Here is a 14,909-nt window from a genome sequence, read left to right as displayed (position 1 = left end):
CAAGTTTTACTTTCTGGGAAAGTGAATTAATTATTGCATTTTATGAATGTATATGTAACTTAAATGGATATTTCATAAACTAGGGTCAAATGTTATAATTCTCTATAAAGTTATATTTCATTTTAAAAATATAATTAGGTAACATTGGCCTTCATCCTATATCCTATCTTTCTTCTGAAAATCTTACAGTGGCTACAGACAAAAGCATGAGTCTATCATGACACAGAGGACAAATGTATACTGAGGGGTATATTCTGTTTTGTAAATTGTTCTTGCCGTAAGAAGAATGTAGTTCATCAAAAACCTATTGACTCTCTATTAAAATCAAATTCTTATAATTCATTCACAATTACCAACTGAGACAAGGAATATAACTTTGAAAACAATAACATTTTCAATATTTTCTTAATTATGTGTATAATTTAAACATAGCAAAAGGTCTGTTTCCATAAGAGAAACACAAGATTTGACAGCCATCAGATACTCAAAGGTTTTATAGCACACAGGGTGTCACTAGCAATGCACTTATTTTCAACGGGAAATAATCTAATAAAAATGAGAATGTCAAATTTTCTTAGAAATCATTCCCTTTCATAGAGGTAAACCAAAGGCTTTTTTGATCCTATATACTACCTTTAAATTTAAATCATTTAGCTCGACTGAATGTGAACTTTCCATTCTAATAATTTCAAATACTTGTATATTTTATAATCAGAATTTAATTTTTACATACATTGTATAGTTTCACAATAACTATGTAACACATATCTTATAAACTCCATATTAAATACAAGAAAATAGAAAAGATGCCTGGATAATGTCAAACAGAAATAGTAATGCTAACATTTTATGTATTGGAGTCTCAAGTCCATTAAACTTTCACCTATTACATTTTTTCTCTTTCTAAAGGTGATATATTTACACAAATATCATTATTCAGGTTTTGCTTCAATATCTATGCTTGATAGTAGAGAATACAAAATGCACATAAATTTATTTAAGGGTTTTCATAGAACTTTTATATTTAGTTATATCTTAATATTTTACTTCTCTTCAGACTATCATTTTATCTGTATTGCTATATTCATTGTGATTTACTTTTATTAAATCCTTTATATCCTTGGGTGTGAAGTTTATAAGTGACATTCTTCTTTTAGCTTCATTTTGTTTTCAAAGTGAGAAAACAGTTAAAAGGGTTTTTTTTTTTTTTTTTTTTAAACTTATATGGGATTTCCTTTAAGAAAGGGAAAGGCAAGCAGTATATATTATTACAGTGACAGTACCTATTGTACTGCTACTCTGTTCAGCCTTCCCCAAAACAGTTCAGATTTGAAACAAGAGACCTTGAAACACCAGGAAACACTGAAATTCCCCAGAAGACATTTTAAGGGTTACTGCCTAGGGCAAGGAGAACTGCATTAAGGGAGTTCTTTTTCTCCTGCAAGTAGTGCTTATTCTGACCCAGAATTCAACCTGCTTTATAAACATGACACATCTTTTCTTTTTGAGCAAATGAAAGTGATCTTACAGTTTTTGGTTGATGAGACCTGGGGTATTACAATAGGTCTCTGTCCTTTGATTAAGGCTCAGGATTCCTCTATTACATTTCAAATATGACCAAAACTGTAAGTGCTGAAGCAAATGAATCAGAACGTACTGTTCCCCTTCCTAAGCAAATTGGAATGTTTTGTGACTCGCTTTTATGTGTTAAAATCAATCTTTTTTTCAATATGTGAATGCAACATTTCATTCAATAACAGTGTTGCAAAAGTACTTCAGTAGAGATACTGCCATTAAATGAATATGTAAATATAATCTGATTCTTTTATGTCTAGATCAGCTTCTGAGAAAAAATTTCATGTAGTTTCAGAGCAAACCTTCCTTCTCTTTACAGGCAACATTTACACATATCTATGGGCTTTTGTTTGTTTTATCAAATTTTGGGGAAGTACATAAACTTATACACTTGACTTTCTGGCAAACATTCTCATGTTAAGGACACCATCCTCAGAATATATATATTCTATCTAGGAATTTCTACACCCAGGATTTTCTACAACTAAAGTGTTGAAAAAGAATTACGCCAGGAAGAACTTTCCTTTTAACAGGGTTTTTAAGAGGTCAGACGAAGTTTTGGTGCTTTTATTAATTTTTCCACAGTTTATACCTATTATACAATATCATATATCTATATACTATACTAATATAGTAACTTTATTATTGTTTATATACTATTATCTAGATAGAACATATACGAGGATATGTTTAGTGACACAAATAGAATATTGTAAATATTTAATTACAAAACAAATTAACCATTAAGTATCACTATGTCCTATTACTTATTCATTATATGGACAAGGTAATATGAAGCAATAGAGCAAAAGATTTAAAGATCGAGGATTCAGTTCTTACAACTTCAATTACATTATGTACCAAGATTGTTCAGCATGCTAAGGAATTTAAGTTTCATAATAGAGCAGAAAGTATTACATAAACACTGCTCTGTGAAGAAAAGTGGGAGAGGGATAAATCATGGCTGGCACCATTCTTGTTCCCATATTTAAAAAGTTTTCTTCGCCTTAAAATCTGCATTCATTCTATGCACTATAATTTCAGATAATTAGTTGCTAACAGAGAATATATTCTATGTATAAATTGCACCTACCTTTATTTATCGAAACATTAAGCATACACATTTGTGTCATGCTTATTGTGCACAACTCCGTAAGACAGATATAGAGCAATCCCATTTTCGGAGGGTTTGCAAACTTTTTTTTTTGAGAAGGAGTCTTACTCTCTTCCCCACTGCAACCTCCACCTCCCGAGTTCAAGCGACTCTCCTGCCTCAGCCTCCCGAATAGCTGAGATTACAGGCGCCCCCCACCACGCCCAGCTAATTTTTGTATTTTTAGTAGAGACAGGGTTTCACCATGTTGGCCAGGCTGGTCTCGAACTCCTGACCTCAGGTGATCTGCCTGCCTCGGCCTTCCAAAGTGCTGGGATTACAGCTGTGAGCCACCAAGTCTGGCCTTGAAAACATTTTTAAAGTAATAGCCGGGTTTGTTTGTTTGTTTCCTTGATAGTCAATTCTGTATATAAAGCATTTTTGATTTTTTTTAACTATACTTTAGATTACCCAATCCTTGTTTTAGACCGAAAGAAGATTTTTTTAAAAAATAAAATGCTAACAAAGAGGGATTAAGGAAGTGTCTTTCTTGGGAAGTATCACTACTCTTTATTCAGATGATGTATTTTCTTTTTTTTTTTTTTGAGACGGAGTCTCGCTCTGTCGCCCAGGCTGGAGTGCAGTGGTGCAATCTCGGCTCACTGCAAGCTCTGCCTCCCGGGTTCACGCCATTCTCCTGCCTCAGCCTCTCCAAGTAGCTAGGACTACAGGCGCCCGCCACCACACCCGGCTAATTTTTTGTATTTTTAGTAGAGACGGCGTTTCACCGTGGTCTTGATCTCCTGACCTCGTGATCTGCCCGCCTCGGCCTCCCAAAGTGCTAGCATTACAAGCGTGAGCCACCGCGCCCAGCCCAGATGATGTATTTTCTACCTACATTGGCCTGCTGGTAGCCTTTTTTCCTGCTGAGGAGAAGGTGTTCATTAGGGAGTTAGTGGCTTTGCAGCATATTGAAGATTTGGATGAAGTGAGATGGGAAAAGACTTTAAGAAGTGAATACAGTTGTGGGAAAAATACCAGGATTTTTGGACATCTATCTAGAGTCACTGGACATTTCTTGCAGGATTAATGAACAAAGCTCCTTTTACTAGATATTTTACATGTGTTACGTCAAATAATTCTTCCAATATAATTGATTATTGATGTATGGTGAATCTGAAGTAGGTTATACAACTTGTCCAAGGTCAGAAGCATTCTAACTGGATAGTCAAGCCTAGACTCTTCGTATAATTTTCTCTAAATCCTTTTTCCATTAAAATATAATTATAAGGGTATATTAGGAAACTTATTCTGTTAGAAAGTTGTAAGATAGATAAGCAGGAAAAAGAAAAGATATGCAAGAAAATTAGTTTAGCTGACTGTTTTAAGAGTCCTCATGAGTAATAGTGAAAGACAGATTAAGAAAGTTTAAAAGGAGATATGGTGAGAAAATGTATTAACAGCAGCAAAATTGATAAAAAGTATAAACTCAACAGTGAAGAGAGAAAAAGCAGGCATCAAAAATGACTAGACCCCCATGCCTATGGGAATATAATAAGGCCGATGATGCCTTATAGGGATGTGCAGAAATCAGGAGAGAGACAATTAGAAGGGAGTTTTTAATTCTTTTCGATCTATGGATTTGAAGGGTATCCAAAATCTATATCATTTCATTCAACTTTTACAATTTCTGTATATATTTGTTATTCTTTTAATTTCAAGACCCATACCTCTGTTGATTTTATTAATAGCTTCACATTTTTAATTAAAGCGAGTCATAGACAACATTCCATCCCATTCCATTCTCTTTAAGCTTTTCTAATACTTTATTTATTCTCTAGGAACATTCAAAATGCAAAGGAAGAAAAATGTGGCTCAAGGGGTTTATTTCTTTTCTACTTCCTCCCAGTCCCTTTTGTTTTGCTGATAGACTATATCATTTTATGCGGGTTTCACTTATCTCATTAAGATAAATTCTACTGTTCCAATCTGTTTTTGTTCTTATCTTCTTACTGACCTTTTGAGATTATCAATTGCAAGAGGAACAAAACTTAAAAATATTTAATACATTTAAAAAACCTGTTCATAGTGCTATTTGCCTTGGGTAACACATGCTAGAGCCAGATGCCTTAGTAAGGCTACATGGATCTCATTGCTAATTCTTGTGCCTTAATGCCATCCCCCATTTGGAGAATTTAAAGTTTGACATTAAATATTAAAGCTTAAAGAAAATTCTTTAATTGAAATAGACAATTAAACATAGATACTCCAAAAGAGGCCCCTTCATATTCTTTTATAATTTGGTAATTTTTATAGAAGCAACCTAATGTTCCAGATGCAAAGCTGTAAGTGCTAATAAGTGGCTTCAATTTTATTGCCATCTCTGTGACTGACCTCAATTCATTCCATTTTGCTATCATGCTTTCAAGAACATTTGTTTTTAGTACTTATGTGTCTTAGACACTACTAGACCAAATGATTTAGATATTTATAATTATGCTCTCTTGGATTCTTTTCTATTTGAAAGTAAATTATAAGCCCCACGAGGTTAGGAGCATCATTTCTAATTTTTTGTTTTATCACTCTAATAACATTGTCTAAGAAGTTTATCAATAATTATTATAAAGTGAATGAAATAGTTAAGTGGGATATTTTTAGTAATAATGAGTTATTAAAAATGCAATTCTTCCACTTGATGTGACTCTTTAGTATTTGGAACAATTTTGGAAAAAGCAAAATATTTTCTTTGCATTTATCTCTTACATAGTTTGTCTAAAACTGATCATTTTATTTCCATTCTCTTCATTCTTGAATTAACTCTCATCACATTTTTAGTCTCTGTCTCTTCACTAAATTGGTTCTTATCAAGGTCATCAATGGTCTCCTTGCTGCCAAATCAAACAGTAATTTCTTAGAGCTAATCTTAATCAATCTGGTGGTAGATTTTCTTTTTTTTTTTTTTTTGAGACAGAGTCTCGCTCTGTCGCCCAGGCTGGAGTGCAGTGGCGCAATCTCGGCTCACTGCAAGCTCCGCCTCCCGGGTTCATGCCATTCTCCTGCCTCAGCCTCTCCGAGTAGCTGGGACTACAGGCGCCCACCACCACGCCCGGCTAATTTTTTTGTATTTTTTAGTAGAGACGGGGTTTCACCGTGGTCTCGATCTCCTGACCTCGTGATCCGCCCGCCTCGGCCTCCCAAAGTGCTGGGATTACAAGCGTGAGCCACCGCGCCCGGCCGGTAGATTTTCATATAAATGATCAGTTCCCTTTACTTGAAACACTGTCATCCCTTGAAAGCCATCCTTTCCCTAGTTTCTTCTCTGTCTGGTCAGTCCTTTTCACTCATTTTTTGCTGTTTGCTCCGTATTACCCTGACCTCTAAATATAGGAAAGCCTCAGGACTCAATCATTGGATCTCTTCACTTTCCTACTTATGCCCTAGACAGGACGTACCACCCATCTCTTTATCTATGTAATGATAAGCAAGCATATTCAGAGATTAAAGGTAAAATAAAAGAATTTCTATTTTTATAAGCTCAAACGTAAGTCCTTTAAGTGCTGGAATTTTGTCACCAACACTTTCATACGTTTTAGAGTCTAGATTATTGTCTCATGAAAAGAAGCACTAAATAAATGTTACATGAATAAATAACTGGATGAAAGTTTACTTCCATAAATATTTACAAACTTTTTATCTTAAATCAACCCTTGAAAGCACATATATCCTACAACAATCTCAGAGCTCCCTATATGCTTTTAAACTTAACAAAAGCATAATTCTAAAATATCTTTAATGGAAAGAAAATGAGAAGAGTTATTTATGTAAGGCTTCTCTGAAATGAAGCTGGTACGTGTTTAACATTTGCTTATTCCAGATTTCATAGTAATTGGTAAAATAATATTTTCTCCTAAAAGCAGTGAAACTAATCCTGAGACAAGTTGTTATTTTTCTTTGCTGGTTTTAGTTTAGTTTATCCCTCACCCTCACCACACTGTGTCCAAGTCCCAGGCTGACTAAAGCAACAGTCGTTTCTCCTGCCCTGATCCCTAACACACTAGTGATTTTTAAAATGTTAAGTAACAACTTCCTCAGTCTCTCTGCATCTTGGTGTAAACATGCAACAAAATGCAAAGGTTGACCATAGGGAATTCTGGAAAAGAACAGGTAGAGTTGATGAAGCCTATCCCTCTACTTCTGTCCTTGGATCTAATGCTTAGAGCTGCGGCACTCAGTGTACTATCAAAACAGAAAGATAATAAAATGATATAGGTTCTGGTCCTGTTGTTACTGATCCATGGAACCCATGGCAACAGCTACGCCATTTCTAGACTACTGTTATGAAATAGAATAACACATAAAACTATTGGGTGAAGCCAGTACTTTTTTTACTTGTAGGCAAGGAAGATACTAACTGAAAAGTTAGTATGAAAAGTGACTATGTCCAAATTTTTCACTTTTCCTTTTTTCTTGCATTTTAACTGTCAAATGCATCATCTCAAGATATTTGGATTTTTAAAAACATAAATGAAGTCAATGGGCCTTTCCTTTCTTGTTAACACTTACTATCTCTGGTGCTTCTATTACATCTGCTTCATCATCCCACTCTTCTGGTCATTGACTAGGCTTTATGTGCATCAGACTTTTCTGAACCCTTACATTGGAGGGGGACAGGGGTGGGAGCAAGTGCCTCACACATTTATAAGTAACACTAAATAGAAGCGTGTAGAGCTTCCTCAAGGATGCTGTCTCTGAATTGTGGAATTATATATGCTGTAATAGACAGGATATTATGTGTCATCCATTTTCAAGTAGTGATAAAATTCAAAAGTAGTAAATGTTTCCTGAACTTATACACCTCAAGCAAATATGTACTGAAAGATCAATAAAGAGAACATGAAGAAACACAGCTCTTCATTAGCATTTAATTTGGCAAAACAAGAACATCCAAGTTTTCTAATTCCTGGATCCATAGTAGATTGGAAGTAACCCAAGGAAAAAATGAGAGGGTGAGACTGTTTCTGCCACTGGGAACTTGGTGAAAAGACAAACAAACCCTCCTTTCACAGAGGCTTTTGGTCATTGCACCCCACTTTAAATAATGTTTTTAACTTAGAATTGATTAGTTTTTATATTCTAAGAGGAGGTTTATTGTGACTGAATTCACAAAAACACATTTTAAAGCATTTAATAACAATGTTTAGTAATATAACTCCTTTCTAAACTTATATAAACACCCAACCCCTAATTAGAACACATTTCTAATTATGGGGAAACCCATTTTTTTCAAAAGCTATTGCCTAGATGATGTTATGATTCGGCAGATGCTCTGAATACAGATTCACAGCCTCTAGATAATGTAAGAGAAAAAAAAAATTGAACCTAAGCATTTCAAACAACATTGAAATAATATAATACCAAGACAAACTTTGTACTTTGCCTGAAACCATTTCATTTACATGCAAAAGAAATCATTACTACTAAGGAAAAAACCCACATCTACATGAAACATTCTCTTCCAAGCCAGAATATTAATTTTCCAATCTGTTCTTTGTCTATTTTTTATTATTAAAATTGTGTACACTATTAACAATCAGCCATATGTAATGCTATGTATTGTTTATGGACATCCAGCAGAAGATCTTTTAAAATCTCTTTGTTTTGTAAATGGTCATAAGAAAATAATCCAGAAGTAATTTGGAATAAACATAATGAGTCCCTTTTAAATTTGCTAAATGAAGTATATCTATAGACTTTCTTCTTTTCAGTCTTTAAAGCTTTCAGATTGCATATCTTAATTTTTCCACTTAGAAAATTATCTAAGCAAATGACTTATCTTTACTTACAATCATGCCAACTGAGTTTATGTGAAATCTAAGTTTTTCTTAGAGCCAAGGGGGAGAAGAGTAAGAGATAGCAGTTACTGGGTCCTAAATTCACCCTCTGGCACTGAGTTAGTTGCTGGAAAACACGAACATCTCTTCTTGAGTACTTATTGGGATCACTAAGTAAGTATGTTAGTATTTAGCGATTTGCAAACAGTCAAAAACAAACAAACAAATGAATCTAAAGAACAAAAGTGTAAATTTAAGATGATATGCAATGGGTACTTTCTCATAAAATTCATGCCAGTTATCCTTTATTATCAAGTAATGACATCTGCAGTAACTTAAAGAGAAAAAGAGAGACAGATAGAGAGAAAGACAGAGAAAGAGAAGCCCTCACAATCTATTATTAGTGTTTTATAAAAGGATTAGGCATTGCTATGTCTAAGTTATTCTATAAATATTATTTATAATTTCAAAACTATATAGGATCAAAGCCATCCTGTGAATTGCTTATATATATATATATTCTTATTCCTCCATAAAAATAAATGATGTTGAAATATTACAGATACATATATCTATAACTGACCATCTAGGATTACTTGAAACCAATTAATAAATCAACAGACTTTGAAAAAGTTAATTAAACTTCTTTATCCATCAAGATCTCTGTATAACATGATTAATGGCATTATAAATGAAACTATAAACTCATTAGAAGAAATTTCTAAGTTATGCAGTCTTTGGCAACTTTTGGTGAAAAACTTGCAGCCCTTTGATGGAACCTGTCTAATTTTAGATAGGTATGAAAGATAATGATCTGTTATAAATTTATGTATTTTATAATGACACTATAATTCAAATGTTTTTTAACTCAGGTTGTAACTTCTGTAATATTTAATGTGTTTTCTATTTCACTTTTTGAACAGCAATTCACATATATGAATAAGAAACTTGAATATTTTCATGTATTTTAATTAATCCCTAGCTAAACATACTTTTTTAATGCCAGATACACACACGTATATATGTTATTTATTTTATAATTTGTAAAAGGCAAAAAACTAGGAATAGCCTATCTTTCAATACGGAGTTGGTGGTAAATTGATACTAGGGAATACTAGGCAATCATAAAAAGGGATAATGTCTGTTGATCTGGAAGGCTGTCCATAAAGTACTATTAAGTGAGTAAAGTAAGTTACTGAATAATGTGTAGAGTATGCTCCCTTATCTGTAAACAAAAACCTTTATTATTGTATATATATATTAGTATGTAGAGAAATGTGTGGAAGGACTAACACATAGACATAACATATACATTTCTATTTAATACTCTAAGCATGTATTACTTTTGTAATTTTAAATTTTATTTAAAAATATATTTTAGAAAAGAATTAACCTTAAAAAACAGAAAGAGGGAAAAAAGAAAAATACCTAAAATATGATGAGCTGCTGAGCTTTAACCATCAGGATGATGAATTCTACATTTACTTGCTTTGGATTTAAAAGAAAGGCATATGGGACAAATTGCTAAGGCCAGAACCATTGCTTGAAGATAAATTTAGTTACATAAGTACAATCAGAAGCCAAAGAAATTTTATTTGTAAGGGAATTCCATCATAATTTCTTATTTGAAAGCACATAAAAACTGAAATAGGAAAAATATTTCACGATGTACTGATGTACTAGTAATCTGTACCTGCACAATTGCACAACTGCTGATGTTTGTAGTAATGATGTGATTTGGAGTAATTGTTATATATCAGCATTTTGCAATTAACGCTACGGGTATTGAAATTTGTTAATGTCTCAGAACACATACAGGATGCTGTTAGATTCTGATTATGTATTTAACAGTCTTCTAATTTAATGAGTCTAGAGTCACTGAGAGCAAACCACAACCTGTTATTTTCCATGCAAAAGTAAAATAGGGTGACCTTCAAGTTAGAGACATGTAAAGCAACACATTGCAAATTATTGATGATTTGTGGATTAATGTCAGAATATTTTAAATGCAAAAATTAGCCCAGTTTATATTTGGATTTAATATTCCAGACCATCTCTCTCCTCATACATGTACACGTCCTCCCTTTTGGCAAGATGATTTCATCTACAACCTCAAAAAGAATTTAGAATTTTACATAAACTCAACCTTTTCTTACCAAAGTTATACATTTATCTGTATCTTTATCCTGTAATTATTTTCTCCCAATAAAATAATGAAGGAGGGAGTCTTTTCTTCTCTAAGACTAATACTTTCATATTTTCTTTGCCTCTTAATTCTTCTTTTTTTTTCAGGAAATTGTTATAATTAATAATCTCTCTCCTGTATCTCCAACTTCTCACACTCTTCCAAAACAGACTCAAAATTTCACCCATTCTCAAAATATCTTTCTCTTGATATTATTCCCATTCCAACTATTTCCCAGTCTCTCTCTCTTCTCTGTCATCTACATTTCTCAAAAGATATCAACACTTGGAGAAACTTCCATATCTGTATATTAAATTTCCCATTTAGCATCACTTGAATATGTCAAAGTCACTGCAAATTCAACACATCCGAAATTAAACACAGTATGACTAATTTAGCACCCTTCTACTGTGACAAATCTCAGTTAATGTTACCCCCATCCATCCAACTTTGCAAGCCAGAAGCCTAGAAAAAAATGATTAACAGTTTCTTATCCCAATTCCTTCATATCCAGTTAATCACTAAGTATGGTATTACATTTTAAGTTCTAAATATTTTTTGAATCTTAACACTTCTCTCCATTCACTCAAATTCCTGGCTCCCCAATTCCCTGATGACTTACTCCAATAATTTTAGCCATCCATTCACATTGATAATACTAAATATTTACATTACCAACAAATGATTAAGTTAGAAGGTCAATACTTGCTTCCCAATCAGCATATGGACTCACTCCCCTCTAGAACATTTTCTTCACTTGGCTTCCAGGTGGCTTCTTCACTTGGCTTCACCTTACCTGATTTCCTCCTACCTCCATCCATTCTGTCTCAATTTCCTTTGCCATACTATACCCTTCTCTTCTGCTCTGCTCGTACAAATTATGGAGTATTCTAAGGCTTGTGCAGTTTTCCATCTACACTTTCTACATATGGAATCTCATTTAATGTAATGAATTTAAAGATGATTGATGACCCAGACTCCTCCCTTGAGCTCCACAGTATTATACTTACTTGCCTATGCAAAATCTTCACTCAAATATCAAATAAACATCTCCAATTTGTTATAACCTTAACAGAATTTTTTATTTTCCTCATAAAATTTGTTCCATTTTCTTTTGAGTCTTCTCCATCTCAGTTTATGACATCATTCTTACCCAGTTACTCAGGACAAAAACCCAGGTGTCATTTGTTGTATTTTTCTTTTCTTACCATCTGCATATCACATACTCATTTATAATTTCCCTCATAATGAATAATCATGCATGTAAATAATATTAAATATATATTTATTATATTTATATATGTTATATATAAATATATATTAAATAATATTTTCTCTTTCCCTACACAATGGATTTTATGATATTAGGAATTACATTAATTTTTCTCTCTATTCTTTCCTCAGTATCTTAACCAAGATTTGACATGTAGTAAATACAATGAATATTTACTGGCTGGATATTGTGAAATAACATATATGGAGGAGGGTTTGTGTTTTGTTCTGTTTTCTCCTGTTAAAAACAAATAAAATATGGTATGTTTGACTGTATCAACAGTGGGAAGAATTTTTCTTGGGAGAAATCACTTTTTACCGAACAACCAGAGCCAGATGATACACAATCTAAGATTCATAACCTATCACCTAAAATCGTTACTACTTCCAATCAATTTTGCCCAATCCCATAAATCCTACAGTATGATCTAGTGACAACAAGGAAGTGCCTGCCAAAGTCCAGCACTATATTGTCTTTTGTTTTATTTTAGTGTCCATGAAATTTGAATTCTTACTTGTACTTTTGATGAGGGAAACTGGGGATGGTAGCATTAATGCAACTAGGAACAGGTGAAAGTTGTTCTCATAGGAAACCGTAATTTTGTTTTTCAAATCTCTGCAGTATTTTAAAATAACTCTCACTTTAGAAAATATTTTTTAAAACTGTGCCTATGTTTGTTCATATATGTCTTAGATTAGTTTATCTGATGTATTTAAAAAGTTACATTATCTACAATTATAGGAGTACATGCTTAGATAATGGAATTTATTGGTCCAGGATAAAATACTGTGTGAGAACTGCATTATAAAATCCTACACAGAGGTAGGCTTAATAGCTAAAAATTAAAACTAAGAGAAAGACATTGAGTGATTTTTTTGTAAATTGCTGAATTACTCTAAGTCTGTTTCATCATTTATGAATGACTATAGTGACTACTGTTTTTATATGCTTGTCATAAATATTAAATGTCATAGTGTAGCATACCTGATATAGATACATATTAGGATTTTCTAAAGGTGGCAAAAACAAGCCCCTAGCTAAATATGAGATTTTGGAAAAGGCATCAGTACTCTGAGAAAGAAATAAAAAACTGATGTTTTGGTTTTCCCTTTGGTCCTTTCTTTCCTGGTGTGTAGAACAATATAGCTATTCTCTCTGGGATTTGAACTCTAGGATTTGGGGGTCAGAGATTGAACAAAGGAATTGCTTTGTAAATTTATCTTGCTTTGTTCAGAAAAACATGGTGTTTTTCCCTCAACAAGTAAACTTTTTATGGTAAAAGGTTTTTGTTGTTATTTTATTTTCACTCTACTAAAAGTAACTACAATTATTCCATAAATGACTCAAGCATATGGAACACTTTACTCTGAGCAGAACAGAATGCTATAAAAATTACATGGCTACAAGCATTCAGAGTTTATTAGAGGTGAGGTTCCCTTTCCTTATCATTCATTCTTTTGTACTGAGTTACTGCAAAATTACAATGAAATTACACCTCTTTGGGTTTAACGGTAGATGATGGCAGAGAAGGAAATCGCTGTAATGGAATTTTGTTGATGAATCAAAGCACTCTCTGCTAATTAGCTCCTGCCTATATACATAGTATAGAAGAATAATTGTATGTTTATGAAAAAATGATTAATTAGGGAATGTGCTGAGGTAATAAGAAAAAGGCATGAAGAGAGCAATTTGAGTTAATATCTACACATCATTTTACGTAACCACATCACAGAAGGGGGTCTCAGTTAATTATATTCCCCTAGTTAGACAGAAAATATGAAAAAAGGTACTTACTTAGGATCTAATACAATATATGCCTAAATTATATGGTGAAATAAGTTCAACTCTTTTCTAAATATACGGCAGGCATAAAAACAGAAACTTTGATCTCTACTTAAGAAATCTTTTTGGTTAAGTATTGTTCATTTATAAAAACTGAAACAATGTTTTAATTAAAATATGGGCTGTAAAACAAATTTAAGACCTATGGAATACAATTCCAACCCTTTGAGTAATTTTCAATTTTAAAAGTAGGCCATAATGGGAATTCTAAATGCAGACTCAAATTATCATAATTTAATCTTCTCCTATAGAAGTTTATAAGATCTGTGTGCACATATAAATATACAGGTATATGCAATGGGTTCAGGCAAACAGATGTTTTTCCTCGAATCTGTCTAACTCATCCCATCTGTAACCTATTGAAGCTGATGAAATAAACACCCTTCTGTGAATACGCAAAATCATTCCTTCTACTATTCTTATTTTGTGTAAAACTATTACCAAAATTGAACATTAAATCAAAGTTTCATGATGACTGACTGGGCTGGAGCAGTGCTGTCCAACAGATCTATAATACAAGCTAAATAAGTGATTGGAAGTATTCTAGCAGACATATTTAAGAAGATGAAATTAATTGTATTTATTTACCCAACATACTCATATTATTAACATTTCAACATGTCATTGACATAACACATTATTAATAAGATATTTTATATTCCCTTTTTCATACTAGTCTTCACAATCCAGTGTAGTTTTTACAATTACATAGAATCTCAATTTGCTTTAACTGCACTGAAAGTGCTTAATGGCCATATGTGGCTAGTGGTTACCATATTGGACAGTGCAGGTCTAGATCAATCTTGAGAGAGACTTACAGGTCTGATGACTTAATGAAAAGGCCATAAATTTTATATTAATCAGGGAGTACTTTAATCAGGATTCTGTCTGTGAGGTACTGCACAATAATGCAGCATGAGCACCTGGAACCAACATAGACACCGAGACCTTACCTTACAGTATATAAATGTACAAAGAGAACCGTGGTTTTAGTTCCAAGATAATACCTTATTGCTTGCTCTAGGGCCTTTGAGGGCGAGAATATGATAATAAATTATTTGAAGATAGTTTGACCAATTGATCTCTCATACATAAAGGTGCATTTATGTG

At 33.0% G+C, this 14,909-nt stretch overlaps 1 protein-coding gene across 7 annotated transcripts in view; it reads right to left on the bottom strand.

Moving 5' to 3' along the window:
* The window catches only part of ERBB4 (erb-b2 receptor tyrosine kinase 4), a 1,173,590-nt gene that overhangs the window by 262,050 nt on the left and 896,631 nt on the right, over positions 1 to 14,909 (bottom strand). The gene's annotated exons all lie outside the window — the stretch shown is intronic.

This window comes from Hylobates moloch, unplaced genomic scaffold (genome assembly GCF_009828535.3).
Source record: "Hylobates moloch isolate HMO894 unplaced genomic scaffold, HMol_V3 SCAFFOLD_1, whole genome shotgun sequence".
NCBI lineage: Eukaryota > Metazoa > Chordata > Mammalia > Primates > Hylobatidae > Hylobates > Hylobates moloch.
Note: the sequence above shows the minus strand (reverse complement) of the source record. Positions and strands in the feature narration are given on the sequence as shown.